Below are 12,690 nucleotides of genomic sequence, written 5' to 3'. Positions count from 1 at the left end.
GACATGATGTTAAGTCTCCTCCAAAGAAAGTTTGGATTCCTTTTTTTTCATACAGGTTGCACACAGAATTATTTTATAAAGTGAAATGCTGGTCCTGAAATATATTAAAATATCCATTATGAATTCTTTCATCATATTGGGAGAAATATAGCAAATATATTGTGAAAGTCCAAGAAAAAATTGGTCCAATTTGACCTGAAAATTAGCACTTTTTTTTTTTACTAATATCTAAAAATTTAGTAATACTCCCACTTTTAAAGAGCTAGGTTCACTTCATGCATAAAATGGCCCTGTCCTTATATCAATTAATCGACTATCAACCTCTATCCCATTTCATATATCAAATTAAAGTAGAGACTTAGTGCTTTCATTTCCTATCACAAAATTTCTTTTTGAGAATCTAGGTATTGGAAAACAAGCTTTGGGAAAATACAATGTTCGTGAATTTTGCAGAAAACATGCGTATTTGACTACCTTCAGCAAAGAAGTAAAATATGAGCACAGCCCACGATCCAAAAATTAAAACATGTTTTGTGATCTTCAGAAACAGATCTTTCATTATGTAATTGCATATTTTGGATCAGAGGTTGTGCTCTATATTTAATATTGAAAAAATATCTCAACTTTTGGCCATTTTAAGGGTAATTTATAAGATATGGGGAAAATGACGTATTTTATGACGTCATAATGCATTGACTAGAGAGAAAATTACGTCATGTTCAATAGATACACGGTCACCAAGGGTCCAAGTTATAAATACGGCATTTTCAACTAAAACTGAGTAGTTTCGATTTTTCAGAAATTCTCAGGGCCAAAAAAGGCCTTAGGTGGCTCTTGCTCTTTCTTTTTGAATATATAAGATAACTTTGACCATTCTGCTTAAAGTCAGTAAAAGTTTAAGACTTTAAAATAAATTTTTTTGCTTGTTAATTTTTTAATTCCAGAAAAATGACATTTTGAGAGTGTAATAAGATCGAATAATTATGCGAAGTTGTTTGAAACTTTTTCTTTGTCACAATTTTAATGTGTCTTCTCGAGATAGAATAAGACCATATTTGTTCCCATATTTATTTGGATGAAAAATATTGGATGAAAAACTTCGAAAAAATGTGATTTATATTTAAGACGCAATTTCAGTGCAGAATGGTCATGTTAAATGCACAGTAGCACCAAAAATCGTATTGAACTCAAATTTTCGTTTTTGTTTTTGATTAAGCCATGCGTGTAGGTACCAAAAATATACTTGACAAGAACTTCTTAAATCATTAAAAAATGTGAAAATGATTAAAATAAAGTTTGAAATGTAAATCAGATACCTGCCAATTGAAATGGGTTTGACCTAGAAAAGTAATTTAACATGTTAAACTAAAAGAGTATTTATTTACCTGAAAAAAAAAAATAAAAACAAACAAAACAAATAAACAACATCATCAATAACAACAATAAAAAATCAATTAGGTTTTTTTTAAAAAAAAGTCTGTATTTCAATGGAAACGATTACACATTTGAACTCAATTAAAATGGTGCAACAGCCAATAATGTACAAAACCATTAGAACATTTTAAAAATGGTGAATTCTTTGTTGACCTATGCACAATCTGGATTTCATTCGTTGATTTGACTTATTTACTGTTCTTGCAAATTCCAGCAAACATTCAATTTGATAAATATTTCTTGCAAACTTGCTGCGAACCACAGATTAGCATGTATATTCCTCGCAATGTTCCTGCGAACATTTGAGTTCCTGCTTATTTTCTGCAAGCTTGCAGCAATTGCTGCAGCGTTTGCCACAAGATCGCATTTGCGAACAAGAAAGTTGTGTTTTTGCAACCAATTTTACAATAAACTTGCAGCAGATTTACTGCAGATCTTCAGGAAACATAGACAAATAATCAGAATTTGTAACATTTATTATTTATTTTTTCTGCTTTAATTTCCGATGTAAATGTGCAGATAATAAACTACTTAAATTTTATCTTTTCTTTCTATACTTCTTTTTTTAGTTTATTTATTTATTCATTAACTATCGATGTTTGTTTTTATTTGAATACTTTGTTATTGTCCACAAACCAAAGAAAATAGGAATTGATTCGAATTTCCTCAATAGCAATTTCAAATTTACTTGCATTGGAAATTTTCTATGAGGTCTCTAAAAAACATGATACGCATTGGACTGTTTTTGAGCTTACATTTTGATGAAAACACATATAAATTTTATCTGTTTTTCTTTATATGGAATTACCAAAGCTTATTTAGAAATTTGAGAAAAATTATAATAAGAACGAATGTTGTTAAGCTTTAAGTTTGAAATAAAATGCTAACTTCACAAATACTAATGGTTGATGACCATAAGATAACCAGTGAAATAGTCTCTATTATATAAAGTTATTTTTAGGTCAAAGAGATGGGGGGGGGGGGGCGGCGAAGATGTTGTTTGAGGTCTCTAAAATAAAATTAACTATCGAATAATATAATAGTTTTTTTTTAAGTTTTAGTGCTATATGTACATAATTTCTCAATTTTCAAATTACTTTTAAATAAAATATATGGAGACAACTAACATATAATACCTTTCAGGATGTAGTACTGAATGTTTTGGAGGTTCATGCTACTCAAATGGTGAATGCGGCACGTGTGGAGGAGGTCAATGGGGAGATACATGTCAATACAACTGCTCTTCTAATTGTTATGACGGGAATTGTGACAAATATAAAGGATATTGTAATCGTGAATGTAATCTTGGATTTTGGGGATATAACTGTACCAAAAGATGTAGTGATCATTGTTTGAATGATGTTTGCGATTATTACAACGGATCATGTATCATGGGATGTAAAAGCTACTTTACGGGAATTATGTGCCAAAGTAAGTATCACAAAAATAAAAATTAACAATCCACAACTGCACAGCGGTGTTCAAACGTCATTTTATGATTATGCTGTTGCAATGGATGAAGTAATAAAGTTTTTTTTTTTTGGTAAAAGTTATAATTAGTTGGCAGCTCTGTCTTTCATATTGTTTTGTACAGTTGTATTATTTGTATTCCGTTACTGATGTGTGAAGTCCATACTCAAATTTTTTAATTGATTATGAATATCATTCTGCTATTTACCTGGGAGGCTAACTTAAATATCTCAGAAGATAGCTAGGTAATGATCTCCAAGAGTAAACAGCGAGTCATACTAAAAGAGTTCAGAACTACACAAGTGATCGCTTTGTCCTTGTTTAAATCTATTTAGTGAGCAAAATTTTGAACCTTTACATTCATCTCCAGCTATAAGAGAAACAAATTTGTGCATTATTCGTAAAACGTATTTTATGTATTTTTTCACAAAACCTTTACACATTCCATATTTATTTCATATCTATCAATCAATTATTTAAAGGCCCTTCTCTTTATTGGACTATTTGACTCAGAAAAACACATACATGAAAATAATAGCTAAAATTCTTTTTATATACTGAAACGCAAAAGAAACGCAACAAGCAGTATTTTACAATTATTTGAATTTTTTTCTAATGATTTTCAAAAATGAATACAGTAAGGTAAAACTCGATTTAAAAACATCAGAGATTTCATAAAAATGTTAAATGATTATCTTTTAACTTTAGAGAGTAACACATGACTGTCAAAACACCCCCACCCCGGCCATTCAATTACAGCGTGCAAAGCTGCTATGCACAACAATTGTAGTTTGATTTCTACGATGCAATAGGTTCATCACTATCGAGATCTGAGCGAAAGAAATATTCTTTGCCATTTTTTAAAAGCCTGTTTTTCAGATGAGGAAGTGGAATTTTCTCTAGCCTAGCGTAGTGTAGAAACCACTGGAATTTCGGTCCAAGGACTGTTATTTATGCTAATGATGCGTAAGAGCCTGTTAAGGCGTGATGTAGTGCAAATTTGCATCTGTAACCCTCCATCACCTTTATTTTGACATTTTCCAGCTAGAGCAATGGAAATGCGTCCTTAAGTCATTTTCAGGAAGCCTTGCCATCGCTTACGGAAAAGAAAGGAGAATTTATTTTCAGAATATTGCTGCATTACTTATGATGAACAGATACAAACCCTTAAAACATATGATTGCCAAATGATTGGTTAAACATGCAATTTTTGATTTTTGTTAAGCGGGCTTAAACCTAACTTCCAGTAATGGTATGAAAATCATTCAATCGTTAAACTACCGATATTTAAAAAGTTGAAGATATCCTTACTTTTTAGATACAAAATTATATCCTATATATAATATTTCCCTCTAATATAGGATGTTGCGTTTCTTTTGCGTTTCAGTATGTTTATTGTATATCATTTTGATCTTTAACTTATGTGATAACAAATATATCAGATCTTTCTTCATACTTGAGTCAACAACGAGGGCTCTTCGGAAATTATTAGAGCATTCTGATTATTTTCCTTTCTTATCAACGATTTTTGGTGAAGATAGGTATAAACATTTAACAACCACCAACTACATGTATATATAAAAATAAAATATTTATATCAGAAATGTTCACATTTTTCATTTAAATGATCCATTAATGTGTCGATATAGGGGTACTCGTCTTGATATCAGGTGTTAGAATTCTGTAACTAATACGTGCTTAATCCTGGATGACCAAGAAAAAATAAAGATTCATTAAATTTTATACACTATCTCGACTTTATTTTGCAAGTTTGAGAGATATGGTTATCATAATTATTCAACAGGCTATTGAAATATGATTATGACGGCAAAATTAATTTTCACGTCAAGGCGGAGCTGCGGGAACACACAAATTTTTTTTATGAAGAGCTTGGTGATTTTATATTCAGAAAATGATGTTCTATAATGAAATAAGGAGAACAGTAATCAAGCTCAAAAGTCCATTGAATCAATACAAATCGGGAGCAGAGCAAACACGGACCTCTAAATGCATCAGAGGTAGGATCAGGTGCCATGGAGGAGTAAACATCCCCTGTCGACCGGTCACACCCTCAGCGTGCTCCTTGTCATGATCGGGCAAAATGAAAAAAAAATCCATAGATAATTCAGTTCATCATGTATATATAAAAAATTCTGAAAAATGGTTTAAATATAGTGAAAGCATATGGGCTGGACGACCATCGTTTAACGTCCCCACCTAAAGCTGATACCGAATGATGCACGTCTTACCGTAAGAGATATTTCATGGATATTTTTGGATTGGGTAGGCAAGAATACACAAGTTTAAAAAGGGGGCGTGGGTGTTCAAGAATGAGGAGAATTGGTGCCTGTTTGGTTTCTAGAACTATATCAAAGATAAACAGAAAAAGAACAATTGAGGCCTCCAGATTGTGCCAGATTGTGTCAATTAAGAAAATAATTTAAGGAAGCTCTTAACACTGCACACTAAAGAGTTCTATTTGTAGGGTAGTTTTGTTGAGTTAGAGTGATCTGCCCATAGAAGAAAAATAGAATAAATGGGCATCGACACTTAATGACACGATTTCTTATGAATTAAAGTATTCTAAATGTTATGTTAGACCAAGATTAAGTAACTGAATACATTATTCCCATTAATTTTCCCGATGCAAGTAAACAACAGTGATTTCTGTTCACAAATAGTTCATTGTCTTTGAATAATATTTCTGCAGAAATAAGACAGGCACCCTATGTTGAAAATTAACTAGATACACTGAATATGTGCAACTTTATATGATATATTTTTCTCAAAGACCAAAAAGAATTTTTCATTAGTGTTTAGAGCTATGTTGAGACTTCCCAAAGCTTTAAAATGTGCTCAAATCATAATATGTCATTGCGAGGACGGTTTTGGTTTTAATTTATAAGTATTGAACTTTAGTACTTCCAATTTATATACAGGGTTTCCTCGGCTATATATCAACATATTTGTTATGATATCACATGACTTTGTTGATCACGTGACGATCTTTTATAATTTTTTGAAGTGTTTCATATAAATCGCTTCGGCGCAGCTGATTAACACAATAATTATTAACATTTTGTTATATAAATAAACTCATCGTATCCTTGTGTATCCGAAATGTGCTTGGGAAAAGTCATAGTATTACTTGTGTACAAAATATTTCGTGAGAAATTCAACTTACCTACAAATTTGAGGGTGTTTTCCACACAATATCGTAATCTGTATTAAAACAAAGCCATACACATTTTTCCCAAGCAAGATTCAGTTAGAGAACAACCTCTTCTTACAGATTTTCACAAAAATTCTCAGATTAATCCTCATTAATCACCTGCGACAGAATCTTTTATACACACAAAATAAATTCTACCTCCAACCACGGGTATAAAACAGAGTACATTTCAAAAGTATATTTTTCATAAGCATTTTGAACATGCGGAATTTCAGTCAAGGGTAGGTAAGCGGTGTATTTTTAAAATAATCGGACATATAAGACTTAAAAAACCTTTAACGACCCGTGAATTTTGCAATAGCTATGTAGCATTTTACATGTAGTTTGAAATAGTGTTAAGTTCATGACACTCTCCCCGTCATAACACCTCAAGTTTGCAGTGACTTGACGTCAGTTTCCATTATGACGTCATATTTTGGTAGTTCAGAGATGTGAAGGCACAGAGTGCACTGTGATATTTCTTCGGGAAGCCTTAACCTACCTGCGTTCCTTAACGCTGAAATAACGTAAAAATGACATGATAATCACATTCTAATGCTCCATATCAATAGACATATGCAAGTTTAGAATTTCACCGGGACAAATCAAATAATATTAATAATACCAACAAGAAAAGTTGCATATCTGCATTATTTGTTCTTGATAAATACTAAATCCTATCTGGTGAGCGTAAATGAATTGTCCACTTTCTTTACTGGAGTTGAAGTTAATGTCTCAATAATCTCAAATAAGCCTTCCTGTTGACAAACCGTCACGGCAGCTCAGTCGGTAGAGCGCTTGCTCCGTGATCAGAAGGTCGTGTGTTCGAATCACGAATCACGGCCGCAACTGACCCAAGTCGATAGGTACATGTAGCAACTGTTCGTTCGCCAAGAGATCGGCACTTCGAAGTGAAAGTTGCGGGTCCTTCGGTTGAGACCTTAAAATCCGAGGCCCCGTGTCACGGCAGGCATTGGCATGATAAAGAACGCTCACTGCTCAATGGGTAAAGGTCTAAATATTGAAGCCTTCACCGGTATATGATGACGGCTCTATATGAGTGAAAAATTCTCGAACGGGATGTAAAACAACATACAATCAATCCAATGTCTTCGACCTGACAACTGGCTGCCCGGTCATGACAAGAAGTACTCCATGGCACCTGATCCTACCTCTGATGCTTTTATACGTCCGTGTTTGTCTCTGCCCCCGATTTGTATTGTTTCAATGGATTTTTGAGCTTGATAAATGTTTTTTATCTACATTTTTCATCATGATAGTATGTATTACTTTCCAAACTATTAAAATATTGAATGATTAAGCAATATATGTGCAAAATATCAAATCCATACCTCTTGCAGTTCTCGAGATAAAAGGAATGACAGACGGGCAGAGAGAGAGAGAGAGAGAGAGAGAGAGAGAGAGAGAGACCTGGTAAAGTGATCCTCTGCTCTGCAGATTGATTCATTCAATATTTCATTCAATATTTGAAAGGTGGCACCTGCGTTCTTTGAAACACTCTTGTTATCAATGACAATAATGCAACACACGTTTGGAATCTATTTGGAGGTCCAGAAATAATTTTCCTTCCTTATATTAGCAGCAATGTAAAACATTGACATGGTAAATTTATTGGCTTCGAAAAATTTCTTCATATTTGTATTTTTTATATTAAAATATATCTAATCTTGCTAGAATAATTTGGAAATGATAAAACATCAAGTTCAATGAAAATTTGTGAATGTGTATGAGGCAGAGTGAGAGACCAATATGCACGACATCAATGGATATTTATACAATTTTTGTATTTCTATAATAATATTGAATGTGCTTATAAAGAATAGTTTCTGAATAAAATAGAATTTTGTTTTAATCAAAGTTCTCTGGTGTAGTTAAAGCTGCGAATAAAATCCCTTTGCTGTGGCTGGTATAAGTTGAAGTTGTCAGAGGTCTTACTTTTGAGCATATTGTTATTGAAATTTATCTTATAGGCCTATGCTACAAAGACATGTGGAAACTGTTTAAGTGGATGTGTTCTTCTTAAAGTACTGATACATTACTTGTATCTGTAATAGAGGTTGATGTGGCAGAATACATATTGTATTCAATTTGTGAATATATTGATGGAGATTAAAAACAATCTTTTTTCATTGACCAAATGATTTGCATTTCTTTTATATATATATAGAATGCAGTGAAAATTATTACGGACCTCGATGTGATCAACAGTGCAGTCCAATTTGTCTAAATGGAACCTGTTTTCCAAACAATGGGTGGTGTAAATACGGTATCAATAGCACCTTCAATATTGATAAATGTATTCAAGGTAGTTAAACGTCTATCTTTAGCCAATAATAAGTTTGAAACTTAAATTGACAAATGATTTGAATACTTTTCAAAAAGTTTTCATTTCTTTTATGAATACTACGAAAGATAAATAAGTTTAAAAGAGAAATATAATAAGCGAAGCCTCAATAAGTAGACAAATGTTACGTTCATATTCCAAAATTTCAAAGAAAGGAATTATAAGTTTATAAGCAAGTTTCTGAATTTTAATGTTTACAGCTTATATGACAGTACATGAAAAGGTTGATTCAAATTAATCTACATAAGTGAATGAATGCGAGTTAGTTCTGTTGGGAAAAGGAAGACTAGTTTTCATATTAAAGACCATCAGTAGTATAAAGAAAAGTATAGATACAATTTGGAGCATTGGACAACGGTAATTGATTAAATAGCACATTTATTAAGGGCCCGCTCTGTGGGACCTTATAATATTCAGTTTGACAGTCTGTCCTGTCCATTTTTTTCTTTTTAAGTCCAAAGTCTATCCTGGTCCATACTTTCCCATCTGTAAAGTGTGTGCAGTGATCTTGAAGTTTTTAGTCAAAAAAGAAAATAAAAAGTCTCTATGTAAAATTCTTTTTGAGAACATATATTCTCTTCTTTCCTCAGTTTGGCTCATATTTTTTTTAGCATTTTTTTTAAAATTGAAGTTGATGTGTTCAGGAAAGATTAATATATAGTCAAATCATTATTAAATTATTCTGAAGAATTTAATTTGCAAGCTAAAGGTTCTCGAGAGCATGCGATTCTGATTTCCATGAGGGGCTGGGGGTTGGGAAAGCAACAAGCAAATTCAAAGAATTGTGGCCCCCCGCTTTCGGTGTCTTAGTGGGTGAGATGCCATTATTTATGGCATATTGTGTCAAATATGATTGCCTTTCCATATGTCATTCAAAAGTAATTCCAAAGTTATTTTTTTTGAAAATTAGGTCAGACATGAAGGTCAAGGGGTCAAAAATCATAGAATGCTCGGAAACATTTTGTCGCAGGTAGTACACATGTCAAATATGAAATACCTATCTCTTTTCAATCAAAAGTTATAAGGAAAAATAACATTTTTGAAAAGTAGTAGGACTTCATGGTCAAGGTCACTGGGTAAAAAATCATAGTATATTTAAAATGTTCTTCTCACATGTAATATACATGTGTAATATGAAAGCCCTATCTTTTCTCATTCAAAAGTTATGATCAATTTAGTGATGTTAACATTTTTGAAAATTAGGTCAAACTTCAAGGTCAAAGTCACAGGGTCAAAGATCATAGCATATTTGGAAAGGTCTTGTCACAGCTGGTGATGTACATGTGAAAAGCCTATCTCTTCTCATTCAAACTTATGACCAAGGTTAAAGTTTTTGTGACAGACGGACAGACGAATGATATTTAATGTCCCCTCGCTTTCGCGAAAGCGGGGGACAAAAATAAACTTAAACAAGAATTCTGTGAGCCAATGCTTACTAGTAATATATGTACCCCCGCTCTGATGTGAATATACGCTCTCATGAATCCTACCATTTGGCATGTCTAAACAAAGAGTGTGCTAAAATTTCAAGCATCAGAAATGATTGGTTGCTGAGAAAACTGACGGAAATTTGGTACGGACAGACGCATGGGTAAACAATAAGTTGACATCGGATTTGTACAAAAGTGAATCCCATCGTTTGGCATGCCTAGACAAAGAGTGTGTTAAAATTTAAAGCATCTGTAATGAGTAGTTGCTGAGAAAACTGCAACGAAAATTTGTTACTGACAGACATACGAACACACAGACACACAGACAGAGACACACAAGGGTAAAACTAATTAGAATCATCATCAATAAAACGATAATAAATCTGCTAGCTTTTGTTGCCCATGTATCTTTTCTGTTCTTTTGAAGCAAACAACCAGGAGTTTGAGAGAAGCACAAAGTATTTCGTAATCACGATTCTCGTCATAAGTCTTTCTCTCAACATATTTTTCATTGTGAGGTGAGTTTTTATTGATGTGAAAAATTTAGTAAGCATAATAAATATAATCTGAGTGTTGTCCCACTTTTGTGGACAGTTGACAAACATTTACTTGGGTTTTAGTGTTTAATTGTATGTTACAGGAAAGTCAGAAAATCCATTTATAAAAGACAAAACTCGAAGAAAGTAAATAGGCGCCAGAATTCAGCGAAAGACGCAAACATAACTATACATGACAAAGGTGAAGATAACACAGGCTACCAAGAACTAGGACAATTAAGCCAACCATCTCATTATGAAGAACTTAAGTGAATGCAGGAAAAGGATTGCAGCGATTTTAAATTTGTTTTTTTTTCTTGGAATTTATGTCTGTTAATGACAAAACATTAATGGTAGGGTTGAAAAGGCTTAATATGAACGCTATCTTTGTGCCATTTCTATGTTCATTAATGTTATTTGTTCAAATCATAATTGAAATGACTCTCAATATTACCTTTATTAATATTTCTGACAATTAAGCATTGAGAGAGAGAGAGAGAGAGAGAGAGAGAGAGAGAGAGAGAGTTCTATCACAGAATGATATATAACTTGTGTCAATCTTATGTCTAATATTTTTTCTATATCAATATTTCTTTTCCTTCAGTTTTCCCACATTTGTAGAAGACAACTATTTCTTTTCCACTCTACATCAATCAAATAAAAGCAATTAAACACATGAACAAAATATATTTTATAAATAATATCGAGATTTTAAACCAATCTCTTGGAAAGAAATCGCTATCAGATGCCGGAACATACCAAGGAATTGCAAGGTATTTGGTATTTGTTAGCATATCTCAACCGTTTATTAAACCTCAGAAAAAAGAGATACAACTAACAACTATAATGCAGGTTCCTCACATGTATGGTATGATTTAAATAAGTCACTAGCAATGTATACTTTAAAAAAAGTTTTTGATATATCCTTTGTCTCATACATAAATATATCAGCATTTGTGTTACAGTTAAAAAAAATGACCTAGCCTTGTTCGATATATGTTTCTAACTTTTTCTAACTCTAATGTTACATCTGAAATATATGGCTATCGTACTGCTAAATTAACTATATGTTGAAACATACTTAACATATTTTTTGTTCTTAATAGTAAAGTATAGTGCAAAACTAAATGTAAAATTATATCTTTTCTCATGGGTAACTTGACACTATATATGCATAAGTTAACTAAAACCGACCATGTGGATTATTTCCTCGTAATATTCCAAGTAAGGATACTATAGGATACCATATCAAAAGAAATATTTTACACGAGAGTGTTGCTAGTCGAATAAGAAACAATAAGCTTGTTAAATCACATGAAGGTAAATATTTAAACATATTCCTTTGAAAATAACGATATGAATCCCATAGCTAATAAATCCATTATGAATTCAGCCATATTTGCATTGGTATCACCCTACAGCATGATAGAAAAAATGTAAATCATCTCTTTCTTGGATTCTTTTGTTTTCAGAAATAGTTAAGCAATAAAATGTAACATGATACCTAAGTTTAATTTTATAATTGTTTTATTGATCAGACTAAACTTTTGATACTAAAGTATCATGAATAACTGCTAAGAATTGGCTATGAATATTTTTTAACCTTCCAGTTTTAAAAAATCTCCCTCAACACAATTAATCTAAGGTGAGATGAATCATATCTCATTATGATATTGAAGATTTTTATTAAATCCAATTTATAAAAATTAGTATTGTTTATTGTAAAAATGATGACCACAAACGGATATTTTTTATGTAGAGATTTGTAAATAAATTCTCTATAGTATAAAAACCAATCGGCTAAAAATGGGACACAATTAATAACCATGGAATTCCACAGTTAGTGGAATTATTTTTGTACCGTTCTCTTCTCAATATATTTCCAAATTTAATTTAAGCTTTTTAAACTTTGCAGTCCTTACATAATTATTGGAAGTTGTCATGCAGGAAATCTTGAGGATGCATGAAGCCAAGACCTCAAAATCAATAGGGTTCTTCTTTAGGCCATAGGGAGTTGCTATGCAAAATTTCATTGCGAAAGCTCAAAGGGTTCTTAAATATCGCGCGGAAACGAAAGTGTTACAGACAGACAGAAATACAGCTAGACGGACAGACGGACGGGCAGACAGACCCAAATTAATATCCCCCACTTTCAGTGAAAGCGGGGACAAAAAATAATATGTCAAGAACTTTATCGTTACATTGAAGGCATTTGGAATCAACGTAATTTCCATCACAACCAAA

The sequence above is a fragment of the Saccostrea echinata genome, unplaced genomic scaffold (genome assembly GCF_033153115.1).
Source record: "Saccostrea echinata isolate AGI-Se365-2 ecotype Australia unplaced genomic scaffold, CSIRO_AGI_Sech_v1 ptg000015l, whole genome shotgun sequence".
Classification (NCBI taxonomy): Eukaryota; Metazoa; Mollusca; class Bivalvia; order Ostreida; family Ostreidae; genus Saccostrea; species Saccostrea echinata.
The sequence above is the reverse complement of the archived record's forward strand: the minus strand, read 5'-3'. Positions refer to the sequence as shown.